The following is a 22,966-nucleotide window of genomic DNA, read 5'->3' as shown; positions in this document are numbered from 1 at the left end:
GAACTTTCATTAGCACATTTAGCGCATCAGATCCTGTTCCTAGTGCATTAGAACTCTCTGTTAGCACATAACAGTTCGGTTTCTTTTTTGTGCATTGGGATAATAGTGTAGCGCATTTGGTAATCAGTGTAGTGCTTAGGCGTCTTTCTGTAGCGCATCTGTAACTTTTTGTAGCATTTTTGTGCAAAATCTCAATGCGTGACTCTCTCAGAAACAAGAAAAATAGAATTTGTAATAGAAGTACAAATTAGGCTTGGATAAGCTCACCTAAGAGTTACAATTTTTCACTAACTGTTTGTTGCAGGTTACTAATATTTGTTTGCAGGTTGAAGGAGTTTACTTAGGCATTTAATTATTTTTATTTCTAACTTTTTTTTAAGTTAGTTTAAAAATAGTTCATTTTCCTAGTGGTTAAAAAGAACTACAAACTCACTTTCAAAGTTTTCCAAAGGTTAAAAAGAATCCCATTTTTCTTTTGGTGCTTCTTAAAAAGAACTCCATTATTCCTTTGGTGCATAAAACAAAACATCACTTCATTTTTGCAAATGATAAAAATAATCTCACTTTTACTGTTTTTGTACAAAACAAAGGAGTTTTTCATGTCGTGATTTTCCTTTTGTTGACCAACATCATGATTTATTTTGTTGACTAGGATTTCACTTTCATAGATAGAAAACATTTTTCTATGAAGAATTAAAAAGAACACCATGCTTTTTGGAGCAACATCTCCAAATAGAAGTTAGAAAATCATTTTCTTGAGGGATAACAAGAAACACTTATTTTCTTTATCTCAAAAGTGGAAGGTATATGCTCTCCCCTTAACTAGGTGACCAAAAAGCCAAACCACTCTTAAAAGTTTTCTTTACTTAAAAGAATTTTAAATCCTTTAGCAGGTCTGCCCTTGCGAGTTTCTCTTAGAGCACCATTAATGGCCGGTGAGAGGGGAATGACCTAAGTGGGAAATGGCTTTATTACCAAGTGTTCCAGCCCACTATAATCAAATGTGGAGGTTGACAAAAGTCCCCTTCAACGGTTTTGCTCAGCAATTAACCTTCCCCCAGTATCTTTAAGATACATAAAGCCTTTGTTCTAAAGGTTGGGAAGCCTCCTGAGGGAGTTTATCACTGAAGCCCGAATGAAAGGCTGATTGAGAACTTTAGAATTAGAAACTTTGAGCCCAGTCAGTTACCAAACATTTTCAATATCATAGTGCAAGGGAGGGGAAGAATCCTCCCCCAAGATCACTCACCATATATCTCCCAAGATAACTACTCAATTGTGAAGCAATTCACTCTAAGTTATTTTCTAGCAAAAGGCAAAAAAATGGGCTCCCCCTAGGGGATGACAAGGCTATTTGAGTTGATGGAGTATCGAGACTAGTAGGCTATGATATTGTTGATAACCCTTGAATAAAGAGTCTGCTTGATTTGTCTTATTTGTTATCCAAACCACTGAAAACATCGGGGATTTGAACACATCCTCACAGAAAATACACTACTTGTTTAGCATAAGCAAAACTGTTATCTCTTCTATGTGTCGTGTTTTCAAGTTATTTTTTAGAAAATCATCCATTAAAATCACAAGTGTTAAAATTCAAAACTCCAGAAACAAAGAAATCAGGATAGTAGTGCATAGGAGCAACATCCTAGTGCGTAGAAAGAATTCAGTAGTGCATTTGAACCAAAACTTGGCACTCTGATTAGTCAACTTAGCGCATAATTAGTATCATACTGGTGAAATTCCCAGTAGCACTTTTTAGCATCATTCTAGTGCATTCAAACATCACTATAGTGCTTCAGAAGCATCTCATAGCACTCTCAACTCAAACCACAACACATGATCAAGACATAATAGTGCATAACCCATCCAAATCAGTCATTTTCAAATAGTCTAAGCTAGCACGTACTAAAGGCAGCTTAGCGCATGGAGAACATTCTATAGCACATCCTGAACATTTGTTAGTGTATTCAGTCTCTATCTTAGTGTATGATCAATTTTAAGTAAAAAATGAGAGCAAATCTAGTACTTTGGGAGAATTTCATCGACAGTTTCAGATACCCTTTTAGGTCCTTTAGCAAACTTAGCAGCCAAACTTTGAATCCAATCGTTGGTGAGAAAAATTCCAAAATCATCAAGGTGTTCTTAGAACAAGTTTTTCAAATCTTAAACTAGCTTAGGATAAGACTTCATCCAACCAAATCAGGAGTATCAGAAACATTGATCAAAGTTTCACCATCCAAGGGATTCTATCAAAACAAATACTTAGTTTAATCTTAAGTTGTCAAATCAAGTCTCCATATTGAGAGACTTCATCCATATCATTTGACACACTTTGTCATGGAGGTGAATATGACTAAACCTCTACTTGATAAAGTAAAAATTGAGTATTCAAATGAAGTATCCAAATCCAACATCGATGTCAAACTTTGATCATTCATGTATGACCAATCCTCATATTTTGAGAAGAATAAGTCTTCATCACAAAACTAAGTTGAAGAAGAGACAACCTAGTTCTAAGGCCCTTACAAGAAGGAATAAATTTCTCTATATCAATCGTCAACTCTTTGCATCACATCGCACATTCTTGCATCACATACGATTGTATATCCAAGGAAAAACAAATGAGTTTGACAAGGAACCTTTGAGAACTAGGGCTTACATTTAGAAAGTGGCATTCAACCAACGCCTAAATCATGGAGGATGGATTAACCCCTCTTTGTTCCCACATTTCTGTATCACATATAACGAAGCTCGTGGCGAACCACCAACACCACCAAGAACTCCCATAGAAGATGAAGAATTCATCACAATAGAAATATATTAAATGCCCACTGTCACTCGATCTCAGAGAATTAAACAAAGGGAATCACAACCAGAATCGATTATGGGTCGTATATTATCCAATCCTTTTGATGAGTATGCCAATATGGGTGAAATAGAGATCATAGAGGAACTTCTCCAAGAATGTCAAGAAAACACAGCATTCCAAAAACTCATGGAAAGACTTATCGAAGCAGATAAGGAAAAATATCAACTTATACTAACTAGAAAAGGAGTCCAAATTCCTGAAGATTTTAAAAACTTAAGGAATATAGATGAGAGAATTTCAAGAACAAGGTCTATAAATTATGCCTATCAAGAACAACAAAGAGAAGAAGAGGCACATGGTCTAGAAAACACATGCGAACTAGATAACACCCATGAACAAGACCATACCCGCAATTGGGACAATCTAAATGAAAGAGGGGAACCTTTCCCTTGGAGAACGAATGCGCCCATGGTTTCTCTTACACAACAAATCTAGACACTACAAAGGAAAATGTAGGACATGCAACAAGGAACCACGGTATGATACTCCTTGGACAAGATATGTCCTTATCCTTTTGACAAGAGATTGAACATGGTACCTTTTCCCCCAAATTTAGATATACCAAAGTATGACAAATACGATGGTAGGAGTGATCCCTGTGATCACGTTTGGTAATTTTTTACAATGAGCCTAGAGTTTTCTCACGATGACACTTACTTAATGAGATTATTCCCAAGAAGTTTGGGAGGGAATTAATTGGAGTGGTTATCTAAGCTAACACCTCCCATCAGATCATTTGATGAGTTGGTAAACAAATTTATCACACAATACTCCTATAACATTCAACACGCAATCACCATTCTGGATGTGTGTAACACCAAACAAAAGAGCAATGAAATATTCATGGTGTTTCTTCAGCGGTGGATATGCATGGTTTCGAGATATCCTCGAGACGTGCATGAGAAGGAAAAGATGGAAATATTCATCGATAATCTAAATAGTGAGATGAGTTATCAACTCAAACTCCAATGCATACCATCTTTTTCCAAGTTAATAGAAAATGGAATCCAAGTAGAGGAAGCCTACATCAAGAAAGGAATGTTGAAGTTCTTTAAAGAAGGTATTAATTCATTAGGCACAAACCCCTTTAACAATCAAAACAACAACAACACTTTAGACAAATCGATATTTTGGATAAGGAACAAAAATGTTGTTAATGATGGGATAGTTGATGCCAACAATGTGAAGTCTAAACAACCAGTATTGGCTTTATCAGGTAACCCACCATCCAACAAAGATCAAAAACATGTTAACCAAGGTATTAACATTTATCCACAGAATCCCAATCAAGGAAATCCAACATCAAACACCAACAAAAATTACTAAGGAAACAACACTAACCAAGGCAACAACATTAACCGAGGGAATAATACAAATTATAGAGGCAACACCAACACCTTCCCATATAGACACATCTATACACCATTAGGACAAACCTTAGAATCAGTGTTTCAAGAACTCTTGGAGAATAAGATTATCACATTGCTAGCCATGAATAACTTTGAATCCTAGGTCAAACCACCTTGGTGGAATGACTTGCATTTTTGTGATTTTCATCGAAATAAAGGACATCACGCAAATGATTGCATGAGGTTGAAGAACATCATTCAAGACATGATCTATAGAGGTGATTTAACAGTTGATGGTCTCAAAACAAATGGTGACATTGAAGCCTTTAAAAATCCTCTTCCAAATTACAACAAGGAAGGAGCTTCTACATCAAATGATAGAAAAGGAGCTTGTATAAATTACCTATACAATAACACCATCAATCACATATTGACAAATGACAACCAAGTAAATGTCATAAAAATCAAGGACAAACAAGAACATTCATCAATCAATGTGACAACCAGAGAACAAAAATATGTCTTGAAAGGGAACACATCAACATCCAAAACTATCCCCAAGACTCAATATAACTTGGTTGATCAACTACGGAGAACTCCCACTCAAATATCCATACTAGAGTTTCTCAAAATCTCACCAAAACACAAAGATATCTTGGAACAAGCGCTGGTTGAAACAAATGTTCCTAAATATCTGGACATTGATCAATTCCAAGCCATGGTGGCTCATATGACAGGGCCTCATAACCTTACCTTTTTCGAACACGATGATGTCTTTGTGAATCATCCACACAAAACTCTGCTCCATATCTAAGTCTTAGTCTATAAACATCAAGTAAAAAGAGTGTTAATAGATGGAGGAGATGGTCTCAATATTTGTACTTTAAAGCTTATCCATGCATTGGGCTTCTCTGAGCAGTCAATTGATCCAAACAAAAAGATCACCATCAAAGCCCATGATGATGAAGAAAGGTCATCCAAAGGAACAACAATACTACCTATTTAGGTATGACCCATACAAAAGGACACTATGTGCCAAGTCTTGGACATAGACTTAACATACAATATTCTATTGGTTTGTCCATTGATACATGAAATGCAAGAAGTGCCTTCAATATATTTTCAGTGTATCAAGTTCTTGTACAATGGACAGGAAATTTCCGTATCCGTAGATAATAACCCTTTTCAGGATTCTAATTCTATGGGGCAGCTCAAGGCAGCCTGGTTCCACACAATAGGGAAGCCCAAGCTTCCTCAGTACCCAATCATCATATAGAAGAACTCAAGTCTTTATCCATAGACTTTAAGAAAACAATGAAAATCAAAGATCAAGGCATGGGGGAGTACTCTATTGAACCCTTATGTCTATCAAAATTACCCACATCACCAAAATCTTATGGACAACCTTCTACATCAACACATCAAGTAACATAGCCCATCACCAAGTTTGATGGCAAATTTAACCAATTAGGCACACTGGCCAATGAATCAGAAGAGAAAGACATCCTTAGTTGGCTAGACAAGGATGAAGAAGAAGTCAGAGTTGCTACCATAGAGGTGGTCATACCAACACAACAATATGGAAATGGGTTTCGGATCATGCAAAGGATGCAATACAATGGTAAAGAACCTATCGGCAAGCGTCAAGAAGGCATTATAGAAACTCTGCAACTTCCTTCATAATTTACAAGAGACAAAATAGGATTGGGATATGGAAAACATGTACCACCTAGGTAAAAGCAAAATAAATATTAGAAACCTTAGTGGAAAGGAAAGAAGAAATATAATGAAAACTCATGGCAAGAGGCAGTACACCAAGTAGTAGAAATGACAAGGAAAGAGAAAGAATGTCAGGAAAAAGAGAAATGACAAGAATAAATGGCCATTCAAAGGGAAGAAGCTTCTTATAAGAAAGGGCATCATGTGCAAGAACCTGATCAAACCAAAGTAGAGCCACCACCAGAAGAAATTACTACTCACCAAAGAGAAACAATGTATGAACAAATACAAAGAATACAAGCATATTCTGATTCTAAATCAGAAAAAACTACAAGAATGGTATCAATTGTCAAAGATCTTTTCTCACCATATAACATACCTATTAGAAGAAGCGAGATACTCTGGGACAGTAATTCTGAAACCGATTCTAATGAATATGAATGGGGTAGCTGTTTAGATATTACTCAAGACATTGAGGTAGATACCATCCATTCATACACATCCCTTTCTCAGGAGGGACAAGGTGTAGAGTCTCAACCACTTGAATTTGGACCATGACATATCTACGAGGCTAATGAGAATGAGAAATGGTAATACAAACAAGGATACATCAAAGATGATACCATCAAAGACCTAGACAATATCATAAACCTAACCGATCTCCCGAACAACTATAACGAGGCCTATGTCATGACACTTACCTCGACTAATCTTAACCCACCAAATGACTCCTTACCACTCGTATATCCTGACCTCATAGACTAGAAAGAACCTGAACACCATGATATACTAATATTACTAGATGATGAATCCATTGTCCAGTATCTATGATTAGTCAACCCGAAAACATGCTCTACCAGCGAACAAAATAACGATAACTGCAATCAAGGGAGTGCTAAGTCTCTCAGTCACAAAAATGAAATAAACAAAGGATCTAATGCTAAAAACCAGTCACTGGCCACATTAGATCACAAAAAAGTAAAAATAAAGGACGCATCTGCAAGTGAAAACCTTTTCAAGGCACCTAAAGATGGGAGACTTGACACTCTTCCTAAACATTATCAAGAAAGGTCACCCATATTGATTGAGCCAACTCAATCAATAAACATCGGTACCAAGGCAACAGTCAAAACCATACACCTAGCGGAACCAATGACAGAAGAGGAACAACTAGATTTTATCAAATTCTTTAAAGAAAAGCAAATCATTTTTTCTTGGTCATATGCTGATATGCTCGAAATAGACCCAAACTTGATCACGCATCACCTATCCATCACTCCAGGAGCTAAGCCAGTCAAACATAAATTAAGAAAGATGAATCCGCAAGTGGCATTATTGGTCAAAGTTGAACTAAAGAAGTTATTAGACGTCAGATTCATTTGACCTATAGACTATGCTAAATGGATTTCAAACATTGTACCAGTTTCAAAACCTGACGGAAGCATCAGAATATGCATAGATTTAAGAGATGTCAATAAAGCAGGTCCAAAGGATGACTTTCCTTTACCAAGTATTGACATAATTGTGGATCTAACAGCAGGCCACACAATGTTATCATTAATGGATGGTTTCTTTGGCTATAATCAAATCAAGATAGCTCCAAAGGATCAAGATAAAACTGTGTTTGCCTGTCCATGGGGAACGTATTATTGGAACATCATGCCTTTCGGCTTGAAGAATGTTGGAGCAACTTACCAAAGAGCCATTATGACAATCTTCCATGATATGATGCATACCTTCATGGAGGACTATGTGGATGATTTGCTGGCTAAATCATTCACCCGAGAAGAACCTATGGGCATATTAGATAAAGTATTTCAAAGGTTGGAGCAATTCAAGGTCAGACTAAACCCTAAGAAGTGTGTTTTTGGGGTCACATTAGGTAAACTGTTAGGCTACATTGTGTTAGAAAAGGGCATTGAAATAGATCCAATGAAGGTACACGCCATCATGGAGATGCCACCTCCTAGGAACATTAGCCAACTCAGATCATTGTAGGGATGACTATAGTCCATCAGGCGATTTATAGCCCAACTAGTAGATAAATGTCTCCCATTCAACCATTTGCTCCACAAGAACATACCTTTCAGATGGGAAGATAAGTGTACATAATCATTCTACCAACTCAAACAATATCTGATGAATCTGCTAGTCTTAGTACCACCAATAGTAGGCATTCTGCTCATTCTCTACATATCAACAATCGAAGTATCATGGGGGCATTGCTAGCACAAGAAGATCCGGAAGGCAAGGAATGAGCTATTTATTACATCAGCAAAACTTTAAACAGATATGAGCTAAATTATACATTCATTGAGAAGGCTTGCTTAGCCATGGTGTTTGCCTCTCAAAATTTCTGTCATTATATGCTAGCTCACACAATCAAGCTAGTAGCAAAAATTCATCCTCTCAAGTATTTACTCAGCAAAGCAGCTCTTACAGGACAATTGGCTAGGTGGGTCATTATTCTCAGTGATTTTGATATCCAGTACATAGAATGTTGGGCTATCAAAGGACAAATAATTATAGATCAACTAGCTAAAGCTTCACTACCCGATAAACAACCACTGCAGGTGGAATTTCTAGACATGGATGTACTCACTGTCACACCCAAACAATGGACCTTGCAATTTGATGTATCCTATACACAACATGGATTAGGTGTCGGCATCTTGTTTGTCACTCCAGAAGGGTACACAATTCCATGATCTTTGATAGTTCTGATACTTAATGTAAGTACAGATCCAATAGCCAACAAGATGAGAGGGGGGGTGAATCATAACAACTTAATCATCCATAAAAACATTAGATTCAACCTTGGTAACATTTACTTCAGTAATAAAACCAAAACTGTTAAACATGCAAACTCAAAAGCATATAAACATCATAAACCTCATAACACCAGATTTAACGTGGAAACCCAAATAGGGAAAAACCACTATGGGATTTCGAACCCACTAAGAAATATACTCTTCTAGAGTATGCTCGGTTAAAAGCAAATCCTATTAAAGATTACAAACACATTGCTAGATGTGACCCGGTTAAGGGATTTCCCTCAGATCTGTTAGGATCTTCACCTTGTTAGAAGTGACCTTGTTAAAGGATTTCAAACACTCAATCAGAATGTCACCTTGCTAGAGGTTTTACAAATAAGACTGTTAAGTCCACTTGGTTAAGATATTTTCTGTCACTTTCACAAAATAACAGTAATAAAAATCTATCTGCAACTTCACATCTAAAATGCTAAAGTAGATTCCTATTTGTTCAATACAATCTAGACATAGAACTAATCTTGTCCATCTGCTGGGCTTCTATACTCTGTTATTCAAACAGGTCTTCAAGCTTCTGTGCTCGGTAATCACTATGTAGCATCCCTGTGCATACACTTGCCTGCATGCATTGTTTATCAACAGTTTCCTATTTATAAACAATTAGGTAACCACTTAATCTCCTTGATCACATTTCCCATGATCAATCATAGCCATCAGATCTTCAAACTTGTCTAGGTTCAATGCATCTTTCGATCTAAAAATGTTTTACCCTGCCTTGGAACTTGCATACATTTCTTAGAACTTGTGTCAGGGTATTGCGGTTCAATCTGAGCTATAGATCTTCATGCCGACTTTCCTTTGCCTTAGATTCATTAACAAACTTCATCCATGGCTCACCAATCATTTAATCAGTTCTAGCTCATCAGCTTCCTTCATTAAATATCGCATGTAAACATTTAATGCATTCTGTTATAGCTCGGTTACAACTCGGTAACAACTCGGTGAATAATAAACTTCACTCAGTAGACATTTTGCCTTCATTAACCAATAGCGATAACCTTAGGGTTTACCGACTAGGTTCCTTAGGGTTTTCTGACTAGGTTCTTTGCTTGATAACATAGTATAGTATTAACCTTTACAATTTACAACATATATATGATGTTAAAACAATCTAAACATCATGATCTCATCATTGTCTGACTCAGTAATAGTTGCCCATTGAATACCTTATTCATCATATTCTTTCCAGTGTCTTTTACTGACATCTTTATACTCTTTAAATCATACTTCTCAAGATATGGCAATATCATATTGAATTAGAAAATCAATTTCTTGACATCAATGACAAAATAATAATATCAAGACAGTAAAAATCTTTAATCAATTATATCCATAATCATCAACAACCTTCTCAATATCCTTATTGAAATGCCAACAATCTTTCATTGTCTGTTATAATGCTATATTGCCAACAATCTTATAGACTAATGTTTCCATGCACCAACAACATCGTTGAATATGAAGCACTGGTAACAGGAATCAAAATGGTTGTGGAATGGAAAATAATGGAATTAAGTATCTTTGGGGATTCTCAACTAGTTATCAATCAACTCAACAATGAATATCAAACAAAAGATGATAAGTTGTTGCCGTACAAGTGAATGGTGGATGATTTCAAATAGTACTTTGTACATATCACCTTTAAGAAAATACCAAGGTTAGACAATAGAGCTGCCAATGCGATGGCCATTATCACTTCACTGCTACAAAATCCAAAGAAACTGAGTTATTATGAGTTTCTGGTAGAGCAATTTTTTTCCCCAGCCTATGAAAAATCTGCATCCCAAGTCATCTATGCCCTAACCGGTTTAGACTCACCTCTATACGGGACAATCTATGATTACCTTAAGAACAATACTCTTCCACCCGACTTGTCTCACAGCAAAAAATGCAGCTTCATCTAGCAAGCCACCCGTTATACCTTAATTGCTGACACACTTTACCGTCGAGGTCTAGATGGTACTCTTCTTTGATGACTTGATCATAATGAATCTGACTCTGCCTTACATGAGCTTCGCGAGGGTATCTATGGTATGCATTCAAGTGGTCCTACTCTTGCCAAGAAACTTCTGAGAATGGGATATTCCTGATCGACGATGGAAAAAGAGTCTTATCAATTTGCAAAGAAATGTCCTAAGTGCCAAATTCATGGCAATCTTATCCATGCACCAGCATAGGAGGTACATTTGTTCACCACATCTTGGCCTTTCTTTCAATGTGGCCTTGATTTAGTAGGGAAAATTCATCATTCTTCAAATGGATATAAGTTCATTATCACTACAACAAAGTATTTCACAAAGTGGATTGAAGCAGTCCCGATGACCACTATAACTAGAAAACAGATCGCCTCATTTATTCTCAATTATCTCAGTTGCAGATATGGCATTCCTAGTTCCATCATCATAGACAATAGGCATCCTTTCAAAAATTGAGATGTGTGAGGGCTATGTGAAAGATTCAAAATCCAACACCGCTTCTCTACACTATACTATCCACAAGGAAATGGCCAAGCAGAAGCATCGAATAAAACAATCCTAAAAATCCTCAAGAAAATAGTAAATGATGCAGGCAAGGATTGGCATGTACAACTCAATCCGACACTTTGGGCATATAGGATTAGTATTCGGACACCTACAAGAGCTATACCATATTCATTAGTGTATAGATCAGAAGCAATTCTACCTCTTGAGGTAGAAATTCCATCTCTTAGAGTATCTTTGAAGGGCCTCATACCAGATGAGGAATATCGAGTAAACTGGTTGCATGAACTAGAGCTTCTTGATAAAAAATGACAACATGTCTATGACCATCTCAAAGCATACCAGCAACAAATGTGAAAAAGCTATAATAAAAAAGTCATCCCTAGGGCTTTCAAAATTGGTGATCTTGAACTAAAGGAAAATCCCAAAGATCAATAAGATCAAGAAAAGAAGGGGAAGTTTGAACCTAACTTGTTGGGTCCTTTTGTTATCATATCAGCCTACGGATCAAACACCTATCAAATAACAACTTCATAAGGGTACGTGCTTGACAAACCAACCAACAACATCCATCTGAAGAAATTCTACACTTAGGTCATCCAGTGCACAGAAAAAGAAAAAAAGAAAAAAACTCAGGAAAAGCAAAAAAGCAAAAAAATAAAAAAATAAAAAAATAAAAAAAAGTGTAATAAAACAAGTAGTGAAAACTTAGAAATAGGCACTATTTATGAGAGAACGGCTCCTCTATCTATCAGTAATCATATCTTTGATCCATCTAGTCTCAGCTAATGGCCATCACCCAACACTTATTCACGCAGCATTATCCCAGACATACTTAGTGTAGTCACTGTCCTTGATTATCCAAAAATAGTTCTCCATATCATATCCCACCATGGCTTAGTGATCAACATATATGTAATAACCCACCATAATTAACTCAACAAAATTGACCATTCATTTTTTTTATTAATTTAATCATTGTGTTTGATTCAATCGCATACTCTGGGCATCCATCCATTTGGATTAGGCATTCATCCATCCGGGATGAGCATCTAACCATACGGGTTAGGCATTTGTCCATACGGGACATAAGATTTCATCTATCCAATACAGGATAGGCATCTACCCATATGGGGTAGGCATCTATCTAATCGGGATAGGCATCTACCCATGCAAGGTAGGCATCCATCCAAACGGGATAGGAGGTACTCTAGCCAGAGACTTAGACTCATCGGGACCATTCAGGTCCTGAGCCACTCACTAAGTACTACACTCTTCTAACAGAAGTGCACCGAGGTTGCCATCCTTAGGAGTAATTAAATAACATAATACAAGCTTGAATTCTGCCTTGAAATTTGGCTTAAAGCCTCGGGAAGTCAAGCGAATCCATACGGGATTCCTTCCGAGTATGCATTGAATTACTTTTTCCCATTTTAATTATCTTTCAAATTAGGATTCTATTCAATCCTTCTATACCAAGCCTAGACCCCACCCACGAACGCCTGAGTATGAGGGACAACTCCGTCCCAAGACTACCTACATACTCGCTTTGGCACGGGATCAAGGCGTAAAGTATATAGTTCTATTTTCTACTCTATGGTTTGATGTAAGCTAATTAGTGGGTACGCAACCCTTTCTAGGGTCAATGTCCCAGACAATTTCTCTATGATTGCTACCCATGGTAGTAGCACTTAAACAAAGGCTCAAGATTGCCTATTGTTTGTGGCCTGACAGCTACATCCTAACACCTATCATCAGCATCACCCTTGACCAAATTGTCAATCACCAATATTTCTTCAAGATAAATCAATTTCATAAAAAGCATTTCATTCAACCAACCCTAACAGGGGTTTACTATGGTTTAACTCAATGGATGAAAAATCATTTAAGGGTTATCTTATTAAATTATCGATCCAAGGGGGATTACCCGCCCCTTGGATTTTAACTTCCAAGTGTCCCTTATTACTCCTCGATGATTTATAGTGACGATGCCACAAACATCGTTGATGTAGCTTTATTAGGCGTTAAGTGCAGTAGTTCAACATGATGACATTACCCATAAGCATGACCCAGAGGCACTGTATATATCGAACGCTGCTAGGTTTTGGTTTTCCAACTTCCTTTGTTTAGTTTTCTTAACTAAGAGCTTATGAAAACATCATGCTTGAAATATAATCATGAAATGAATGTACATAACTTAGACATTGCAAACTTTGATGACACTTAAATACCATTCTTCTACAACTAAACAAATTAATACATGTATTGGCATGATAATGGTAATTATGAACTTACGTGCAATTGCATGAAGATAATGAATTAAAAAGTGATGCAAAAATAGTGTCATTTACATACAAAATGAAGAAGTGTTTACTCCTATCATGAGAATAATTAATTATAGAGTTACTGGCAATTAGTTTATACTTTTGGCGATTTTAGATCAATCATAATAATAAGACTTAAAGGTTTAAGTAAGCCTAAGATTACCGCCCAAGAAATCAAATAAATCCTCAATGGATTGAGAGATCCCATTCTTTCACAATAATCTACTATACAATAATCCTAATTAATTATTAAATTTTTTCCTAAGTTTATTTTACTAACTTTAACATTTATTAACAATTATTAACAATTAAACTAAAATTTTAATTACAAATAAATTCCATTTTAAAAATTTAAAATATATAAAAAAATAGTCTAACCCGCGCGATTATTTTTTGTTTGTTCATAGCAATTAAGGGGGGTGGGGACCACGGGCCCATAGGGTTGAGGGGACACCGTGGGCCCCCCCCACTCCCCTTGTGGTTACCGGTACTGCCGTCCTGGCGGTACTCTGCTTCCCCATGCTTTGGCCACCAAAACATGACATGATTGATAATTAAAAATTACTTGCAACATTTAAAATTTATTTTCGTTGGGATAAATTTAATATATATATTTGTATAGAAATATATATATATATAGTTATATTCCCAGATTTGTTTTTTGATGCTATGCATATAAAAAAAGAGTATCTATGAAAATAAGAACATGAATATAATGGATAATCAAGCAATTGTTTTAGATTGATTTTACAGTAAACAGGAGGCTAATATTTATAGAGAGGGAGGGTTTATTTCTAGTATTCTCAGGGAGATAGAGACTTTATTTCCAGTACTCATAGGAGGATTTTATTCAACTATTATTCATAGAGAGAGATCTTTGTTCAACTCACAGGGAGATTTATCTAACTAATAATCACAGAGAGATTTAAAATAATCACATAGAAATTTAAGAATAATTACAGAGAGATTTAGAATTCCATTCGAAAAACCAGAGAGATGAATTAGAGGGAAGAAATAAAGATTCAAATCACACAGGGAAGAATTTTAATCTCAGAAGGAGAGATTTTAAACAAATAAAAGAATATGATTTTTTTCTTTTTGCTAAAACCTTTGGGAAAAAAAAAACAAAAAAGCAAGATCATGTGCATATTTTCTTAAGGAATAAAATAAATAAATAACTATCTTTTACATGCACTATATGAAAGCATTATCATTATTATTTATTCCCCAATAAAAGATTTAAAATCTAATAAAAGGATTTCTTTATATAAAGGAAGATCTATAACTATTTTTTTGATATTACGAATTCCTCATAAGTTAATGTAAAGATAAACAACAAGGAGAGAACCTGGTTTATCGAGCTTGATGTTGAATCCACTAGCTACCCTTATGATCCTTCCTTGCAACTTGAGAGAAATCCTCCAAACAACAACTTAAAATTCCTGCAACGAAAATGAGACTACCAAAAAGATCTACTTCTAAAACTTGGGAAATTTCCTTTAAAACATAATCAACTCCCTTCTTTGAAACTTGCATATAATTTTATAAGAAAATTCCATCCATTCCACTATCTAGAAAATTTAATTAAAAAGGAGATTCTTTCCCAATTTTGGACTTCATGCAAATTGATTAGACTTAGTGGGGGAGTTACGTGCAAGGTGGTGGAGAATCCTCTAGAAGCTTCTTATTCTTCCTACAACATGTGCCATAATTGGAAGTGGAAAATAGATAGATAAAAATAATGTATATTTTCCATGTGTGTGTGTGTGTATTATTATTTTATCCTTTTATAATATTCATTCAATCATTTAAATAGCTTATCCAAAAATATAATAGAGTCTGTATTTTAAATCCAAAAGTGATAAAGGAGGGTTGTGACAGTATATATCCACATCAATAAATACTTGTGACTAGGGGAATCATTCCTCTCACTTTAAGCATTCCGACAACAAACGACAAGGATCACAGCAGACTAAGAGAGCTAATGTCAACAATGGTTCATTGGGCTAGAAAACAAGACCATTATCCAGCTACAACTTTAACACACACATGATGGATGATTTTCTGAATTATGACTTGTTTACATATGGCATGAAGTTTTGACTATTTTGTATATTAATTTTGAATCATTAAATCTCCTGATCTACTCGAGGATGCACTGAGCTAGAGAAGCGATGAAGGAATTTGATATTTTCTTTGGTTTTCTGTCTATGAAGCGATCATTCGTATGGTGAAAATTTGTCTTGAGACATGATTAGAAACATATCATTGAAGATATTTTTCACTTTGCACATGCAAATATTTAACTCTTGTCTTTTTTACACAAGCAACACTCAGGTCATCTTGGTTCATTTGTACCTCGACGCTTGTGCCGCCTTGCAATATCAAACATCCATGTAAGTTTTACTTAGGTCATTATGGTTCAATTATACCATTATGCTTGTATTAAATTTCAACATATCCAAAGCTCAATGATGACAAACAAAACAAAGCACAAATAAGTGACTAAACAGGAGTGACAACGACAGAATTAAAGTAATCATTTAGCTGCACATCATTATCATGCATTTAGTTGCATATCATCTTGTATTAAGTTGCATATCATTTTAAATCTTGCATAGGTTGCATATCATTTTAATCTTACATTAGTATCATTTCATTATCATTATCATTATTGTTATCATACATCTCATTTTTTAAGATACATCTCATCAATCAAAGTAATAAAAACAATGCATCATCACATTCTCATCTCATCATAAATCATACATTCGCATCATCATCAAAATCAAGAGCATTATTATCTAAGCATAAAATCATCATCATAGAATTATCATATCAATGCATATCATCAATCATCATCAATAAAATATCACATGTGGATCCAATAAAATAAGTGCCATGTATATATATCTCAAAAATGGTCAAAATGTACAAGGGATATCATGTCTGTCAAAATACAACAAAATGATCAAAAAATAATAGAGACAAGTCTCTTAGGTATGACTATGTCTTGAGGTTGACAGTCTCATAGTAGATATCCCAGCCCCTAGATCTCCACCAGGTGCATCACGTCAAGTAGGCCTCGTAACTTCTCTGCTCTCTGTCCTCGTATGACTACGGTTAGATCGACTAGATGCCACTGCAGCATAGCTAGGAGCTTTATGCCCTTGCAGGACCACCTCCTCGTATAGACACATGTATTATTCAGCCTCCTTGGCCGAGTACTATATCTCTCTCGATGTATCCTGAATTGGGGCACCAGTCATCACTCTCTCCAACCTATCTGCAAGATCCTCTTCTTGACCCCGATGCTCTCTCTCCATATCCCACTCTACAATGATCTACGTAATCTAGCACTGTTGTGCTAACACTTGTGCCTACAACTCTTACACTATGACCTATAGCGCTCTAATCTATGAATCTTGTCGATGAATGGGTACCTATTTCATGGTCCCACCCACACCTATTCCTGTTCGAGCCACCGATGGAGGTAGAACATCAAATCTCCTCCTCTGGGAAAGTTGCCTATCATCCTCTATACCACCCACCATAGCTAACAAAGCACCTACCCTACCAACCCCACCAACACCAAGAATGAGACCACCTCCTCTATCTCCTCCTCTCCCTCTATCTAATCCACCACCTCCTCTATCTCCCCATTGTGCTCTATCTAATCCACCACCTCCTCTACCACTTGCTCCACCACCTTCTCCATCATCTCTGCCTCCCTCTCCTACCTCCTCTCCCTTCTCATCTCTTTGTCTGGCTCCCCCTCACCTCTATGGCTGCTCATCCTTCTCATCATAAAAGCAAGTAGCATCTCTATGGGATCAGATATACATGCCACTATATGTGCCACAAAATATGCTGAGAACTCTTTTGTCATCCCAACATCCACAACCCTAGCACCATAATCCCACATCTATCTTGTCAGTGTCATATACTCCAGCACTCCTATGCTATCTAGCATAGGTCCCCACTCTGGTACATCCTTTCACTGACAAGAATATAAAAAATCTCCCTATGGCATCCCCTGTTGTCTACCATACTATCATTGAACACGACTATGCAAGAATAGCTCGATAATAAAGGGCATCCACCCGATAGATACCTCGACATATATACATAGGGCATCTCTAGCCCATCCTCTACCCACACCTTGCAATCCATATATGGTCTCCAAATGACTATATCAATATCATCCAGTGCCCTCTGCCAATGCTCTAGTTTGCCTGGCTTACACTGGACAACTATACCTGTATACCCATAAACATATGCTTGACCAACTAACCTATCCCTATCTGCAAGTGGTCTCGACATAGGAATGTGCTCCCAGGCCCACACTTGTAACAATGTCACCCCAGCTGATAAACTAGTGTATCCTAGATATACCACCTGGTGAAGCTCTCTATAAAGATGGGCCAACATATAGGACCCCCATGCAAACCTGTGTCCCTTCGTCACCATGTCCTCCAGCACCAATCCCCATCCCATGGCTAGTCCCTTCGACCTATGGTTAGGACACAAAAATCCACCAATGAACCCTGCTAATACAAATGGTAGTGGAGTGTAACCAAATTCCAAGAACTCTTTCCATGGGATCTCATACCCACTAATCTGTTAATCCTAGAAGATGCGATGAGAGCCTCTGTCCCACCTGTTGGTGCCCAAAACCATAGATTGGAAAACCAAAGACTTGCCTAATCCTTAGTTGATCCAATCAGCCTCAGCCAACGAATAGGGATGGTCGAAGACCAAATCCCTCTACACTTTAGGCTCCACTAAACCCAGGTGGGTGTACCTTACACTCAAGCAAAAAAGAGGTTTGTTTTGAGTGAATTTAAATTGTGGGAATTAGCAATTTTAGGGATGTCAAAAGGTTTTCCTACAACTATGCTAACAGAAGTTCTTTTTATTTAATGCCTTTAAAATTGATAAAATAAGTGTGAGTATAGTTGTATTATGCAAAATATTACTATTAGGACTTTAAGCAATTATGAAAAAGAGCAGTACTTATAGAAATTAGAAGATTTGTTTCTTTGATAAGGACCATATGCATACAAACTTATTTAGCAAAGAATAACAATAGACCAGTGCCTTTATCTGATAGTTAATGAATAACTTTGTGGACAAGAATCACTATCGACTCAAGAAACAATTATAAGACCATCACTGTGAAGGTTTCATTATGTGTTACATGAACAATAAAAACCAAATTTTACATTCGATACAACATCATGTGATGGCACATCACAGCAAATCGAAAAGATTTATCAAGAGGACATATGATTTCATCAAACAAAAAATTACACACAATGATTTGAAGATAAAAACATGAAATCTTGTATATTAACTTCTAGAATAAGAATGTACACAAAAAATGCACTTACAAATACTCCAATACATTCAGTTTGCACATAATAAACTCCTCATTCCTATTAGACCTTTCTAAAACATAACACTTGCAGCCTAGCTAGCGGCATAATTCTCTCCCTTTTTATGATACAAAAATCACTCACTGCATATATGTGAGCCAAAGGATTCAAATGAAAGGACACACCCTTTCATCTTGCTAAACTAAACTTAACTAAAACCTAACACCTAACCACTTAACTACTAGACACAAAATATAATAAAAAATCAGTTATGGTCGTCCAGTATTGTATCACACTTTTGTATGTGCTTCAAATACTTGTTGTCCTTGTGAGTGTTGGTGTTTAATATAGTATCTCTGACAGGGATCTCCATGGTAACCAATATCTCCATCTTCTCACCTGTCTCCTTCATATCCAAAACATTTTCCCAAGCAACATTAAGGGATGTGTTAAGTACATTCTAGCATTCTACAATCCAAATCTCTTTGTCCTTTAGCTACTCTGCATCATCCATAGTATCTGGTAAACCATACCTAAAAATATCTTTGCAATTTGTAACTTCTTGTTTAATGTCCACACCAAACCCTTTATGTTTATTTAACCTTCTCTGGATCTTCATAACCACTTTCTCATCAGCATTCTTATCTTTCAACAATGCCTTCAGCCTATTTAAAGTTCTTTTATGAGAAGCCATATTATCTAGGGTCTTTTGACAGTTTGTCCAGAATTCTCTGAGAACTTCCAACAAATTTTCAAACCTATTTGTTAACAAACCACAAGTAGCATCTACCCTGGCAGTCCTGATTCGCCTCTTTAACTTAATGTTTTCCTTCATCTAGTCTTCATATTTCTTCTTCCATTGAACACCAGTATCAGTTATCTGTGGTACTTCATGACCATGACTTCTCAACAGGTCTTCATATAAATTTTTATATTTCTGACCCTCTTTTACCACCCACTGCATTTGGGTCTTATTTAGTTTTGCAATGTCAATCCCCAAATCTGTGGTGATAATTGGATTAATCTCTCCCACTTTTAGCTTCATCATATGCCCAAACGCCTTATCTACATCTATGATCTTGGCTCTCTTATTTGGAGGGTATAGGGCCCAAAGCAACATTTCCTCTTCATTTGGATCATACCTTGATCCAATAAAGATATCATCAACACCCTGTATGTCCAATTTTACATCCTTTCTGTCAGAATGCAACAAACTGTCAAAGATAAAAGAGGCACTTAAGTCCCACCCTGGGAACAAAATGATGCCTACCTCACTGAGAAGTTGTCTCCCTCTCTGTGGTGTCATTGTGGCCACTTTTGCATCAATAACTCCTTTTGATTTTTTAAGCATCTCTGCTTCATTATCTGGAGTAACATTTGGGATGTTCTCCCTCAACTTTTTCCCTTTATAATGGTACAAAAATGACTTGAACTCCTTTGATTGTACAAAAACCTCATCGGCAACAAAATTTGCATGCTCTTCAAGTCTTACATCTGCATTGGCATTTATTCTCACCATGATTTGCTCCTGGCTCTCTGCCACTTCTTCTAATTCAAGTACACAGAGGTTTGATACAGCTACATTCTCATTAGACCCACTCTCAGAATCTCCTTATTCTCTTAGTTTCTGAAGCCTCTACTTCTGCTCTTCTAATTTTTGGTTCAATTTATTTAAAAGTCCATCAGCCTCATTTCGTTCCTTATTTCTAAATAAATCTTCAGCCTCCATGGGTATATGCAAATACAGAACACCCTCAAAACCATAAACCCTAAAAAGGTGAAATTCTGACATACAAACCAGTCACCCCAATTATGGTTGACTCTAGTGTCTCCAAAAGAATGGGGTCTCAAGAACCTCTTAATCTCAAGTGAGATAGACCCACCACATTCCACTCCAAACAACCTATACAAAGGCTTAACAAAATATTCTTCAAACAACACATAATGTGATTTGTCAAACCTTGAGTCCCACAGAAATACCCATAATTGAATTGGTTGGTTTTGTCCCTCTTTGTTCCTGGGAGTCACCCTTAATTCCTCTGGCCACAAACCTTTCATCTGCCCATGTAACAAAACCATATGCATTAGCAATGAGTAAAATTTAAAAGTAGGGTTAGGTTCCATCTGGAAACTCAAGAACCCTTCATGTAGCTTCTCTACCAAGTAAGTTGCATAATCAAATGACCTTGGCTCATGCATTTGAATATTTGTAGCCAACACCAATGGGCCTATCCTGGTGACATCAGGAATTTCTTCCCCGCAAACTTGACCACATGCCTAGTATGTGTATTGCAAGTATTGTCTGAACAGAGTAATTTTGAAAGGAGGACCATCCTTCTCTATGAGTCATCCTTTCTCCTTCTTATACATCGCTAATTTCTACACTATGTGAGTAGTGTCCATTCGGGTATACTCTTCCTCCAAGTCTGTAAAAGACAGGGGCATGTAAGGCTCATAAGACATACCAAAAACCTCCTAAATGGTCTTGATAGATATCTAGATGAATGGATCCCCATTGGGCAATTGAATGCACCTTTTTTATTTGTTGTACTTCCTGGTAAGAAATTCCAATAATCTGAGATTTAGAAAAAAAACATTTGGAACCACCAGTCTACCCAAATTTGTCATCCAAGGGTTTGACAGTGGCATCTCCTTGTTTCACCTCAGGTAATGATATAGAAATAATTTGTGGCCCCTTATGGTTATCCAGAAATCTCCAACCTCTTTGTACTTGTCTTCCAATTGATCCTTGGGCGGTAAATAGGTTTTAGACCTCCTCAACTTAGCACCAGATGACTCCATTTGGTCAATCATGTCCTAGTTCAGCTTTCACTTTTGCACACCCTCCACAGACTTCATACTTTTTGATTTAGCAAACTATGTGTCTAAAATCTCTATGTCCTTTCTTTTCCCTTGTGAACCAGAAGCCTCCATGATTAAATGCTTCAACTTTCAAATTACCCGCGCTTCTTGTCTGCAACTTCAACGTAGATGGCTGAAAAACATTGTGAATAATTCTGGCACAAAAACTCTTTCTTTATGCTGGATAGGCAATGGCTAGAGTCTATAACAATCATAAACTCATCAGATTTTCTTCATGCGGATCCAATCCACCTGATCATGAGCATTAAATAATGGTCATCGCATCAGATATTCCAACGGCTAATCAACATAACCCTACTCGATAATTCAATTACTCGGTGCCACCCGCACTTTGCGTTCCTTCAATTACCTTTTTGTCTTTCTGATTGACATAGGTCACTCTAATTAGTCCATCGGATCTTGCCCCAGTCATTTAGCTTTCTTCCTCAAGGCTTGGCTTATCCTGATGGATCCTCCTTTCCTTTATATTAGTCAGCTTTTCCTTACATTAAATCAAGGTAATTTTCTCCGATGAAACCTCCTTCTATTTATCACTCTGTGGCATTCTGCCCATCGGCCATCGACAACTCTGAAAATGTTTCTCCAGTAATGTAAGTTACCCCAATGAGTCTTCTATTTCAATATGCATTTTACTCTCCTTATCGGGTTACTTCGGTCTATCAGTGTAGCTTTTCCCGATGTAATCTCTCATTTGCGATGAGCTTGTCTCCCTCATCGGGTATCAGGATAACTCAAAACACAACTTCCCGATAGTGTATGTTACTCTGATGCCCTTGCACCCCTTTTTGCTTGGTACTTCTTTATCGAAGAAAGCCTCTCCGATAGAGTCACCTTCTCCCCTGAGTCCATCGAGTATCGGGGTAACGTAAATTAGGACTTCTTGATGACATGATGACATCACTATGAACACATCACTCCATCTGTTGTTGGCAAGAGTTCCACCGATAACCCCATCAGGTATTGGGATAATAGTTTTTCTTCGTTCTGAATAGTGGATGTTACTCCAATGACTTTGAATTCTTATCATATCATTGTCGTAACTCTCCTTAATGGATTACCACTAATTCACACTTCTTCACACTACTCATGCCTTTTAGGAAACACTGTCAACATGAGTTACTCCGATCCTCCTT

This window comes from Cryptomeria japonica, chromosome 7, assembly GCF_030272615.1.
Source record: "Cryptomeria japonica chromosome 7, Sugi_1.0, whole genome shotgun sequence".
Taxonomy (NCBI): Eukaryota; Viridiplantae; Streptophyta; class Pinopsida; order Cupressales; family Cupressaceae; genus Cryptomeria; species Cryptomeria japonica.
The sequence above is the reverse complement of the archived record's forward strand: the minus strand, read 5'-3'. Positions refer to the sequence as shown.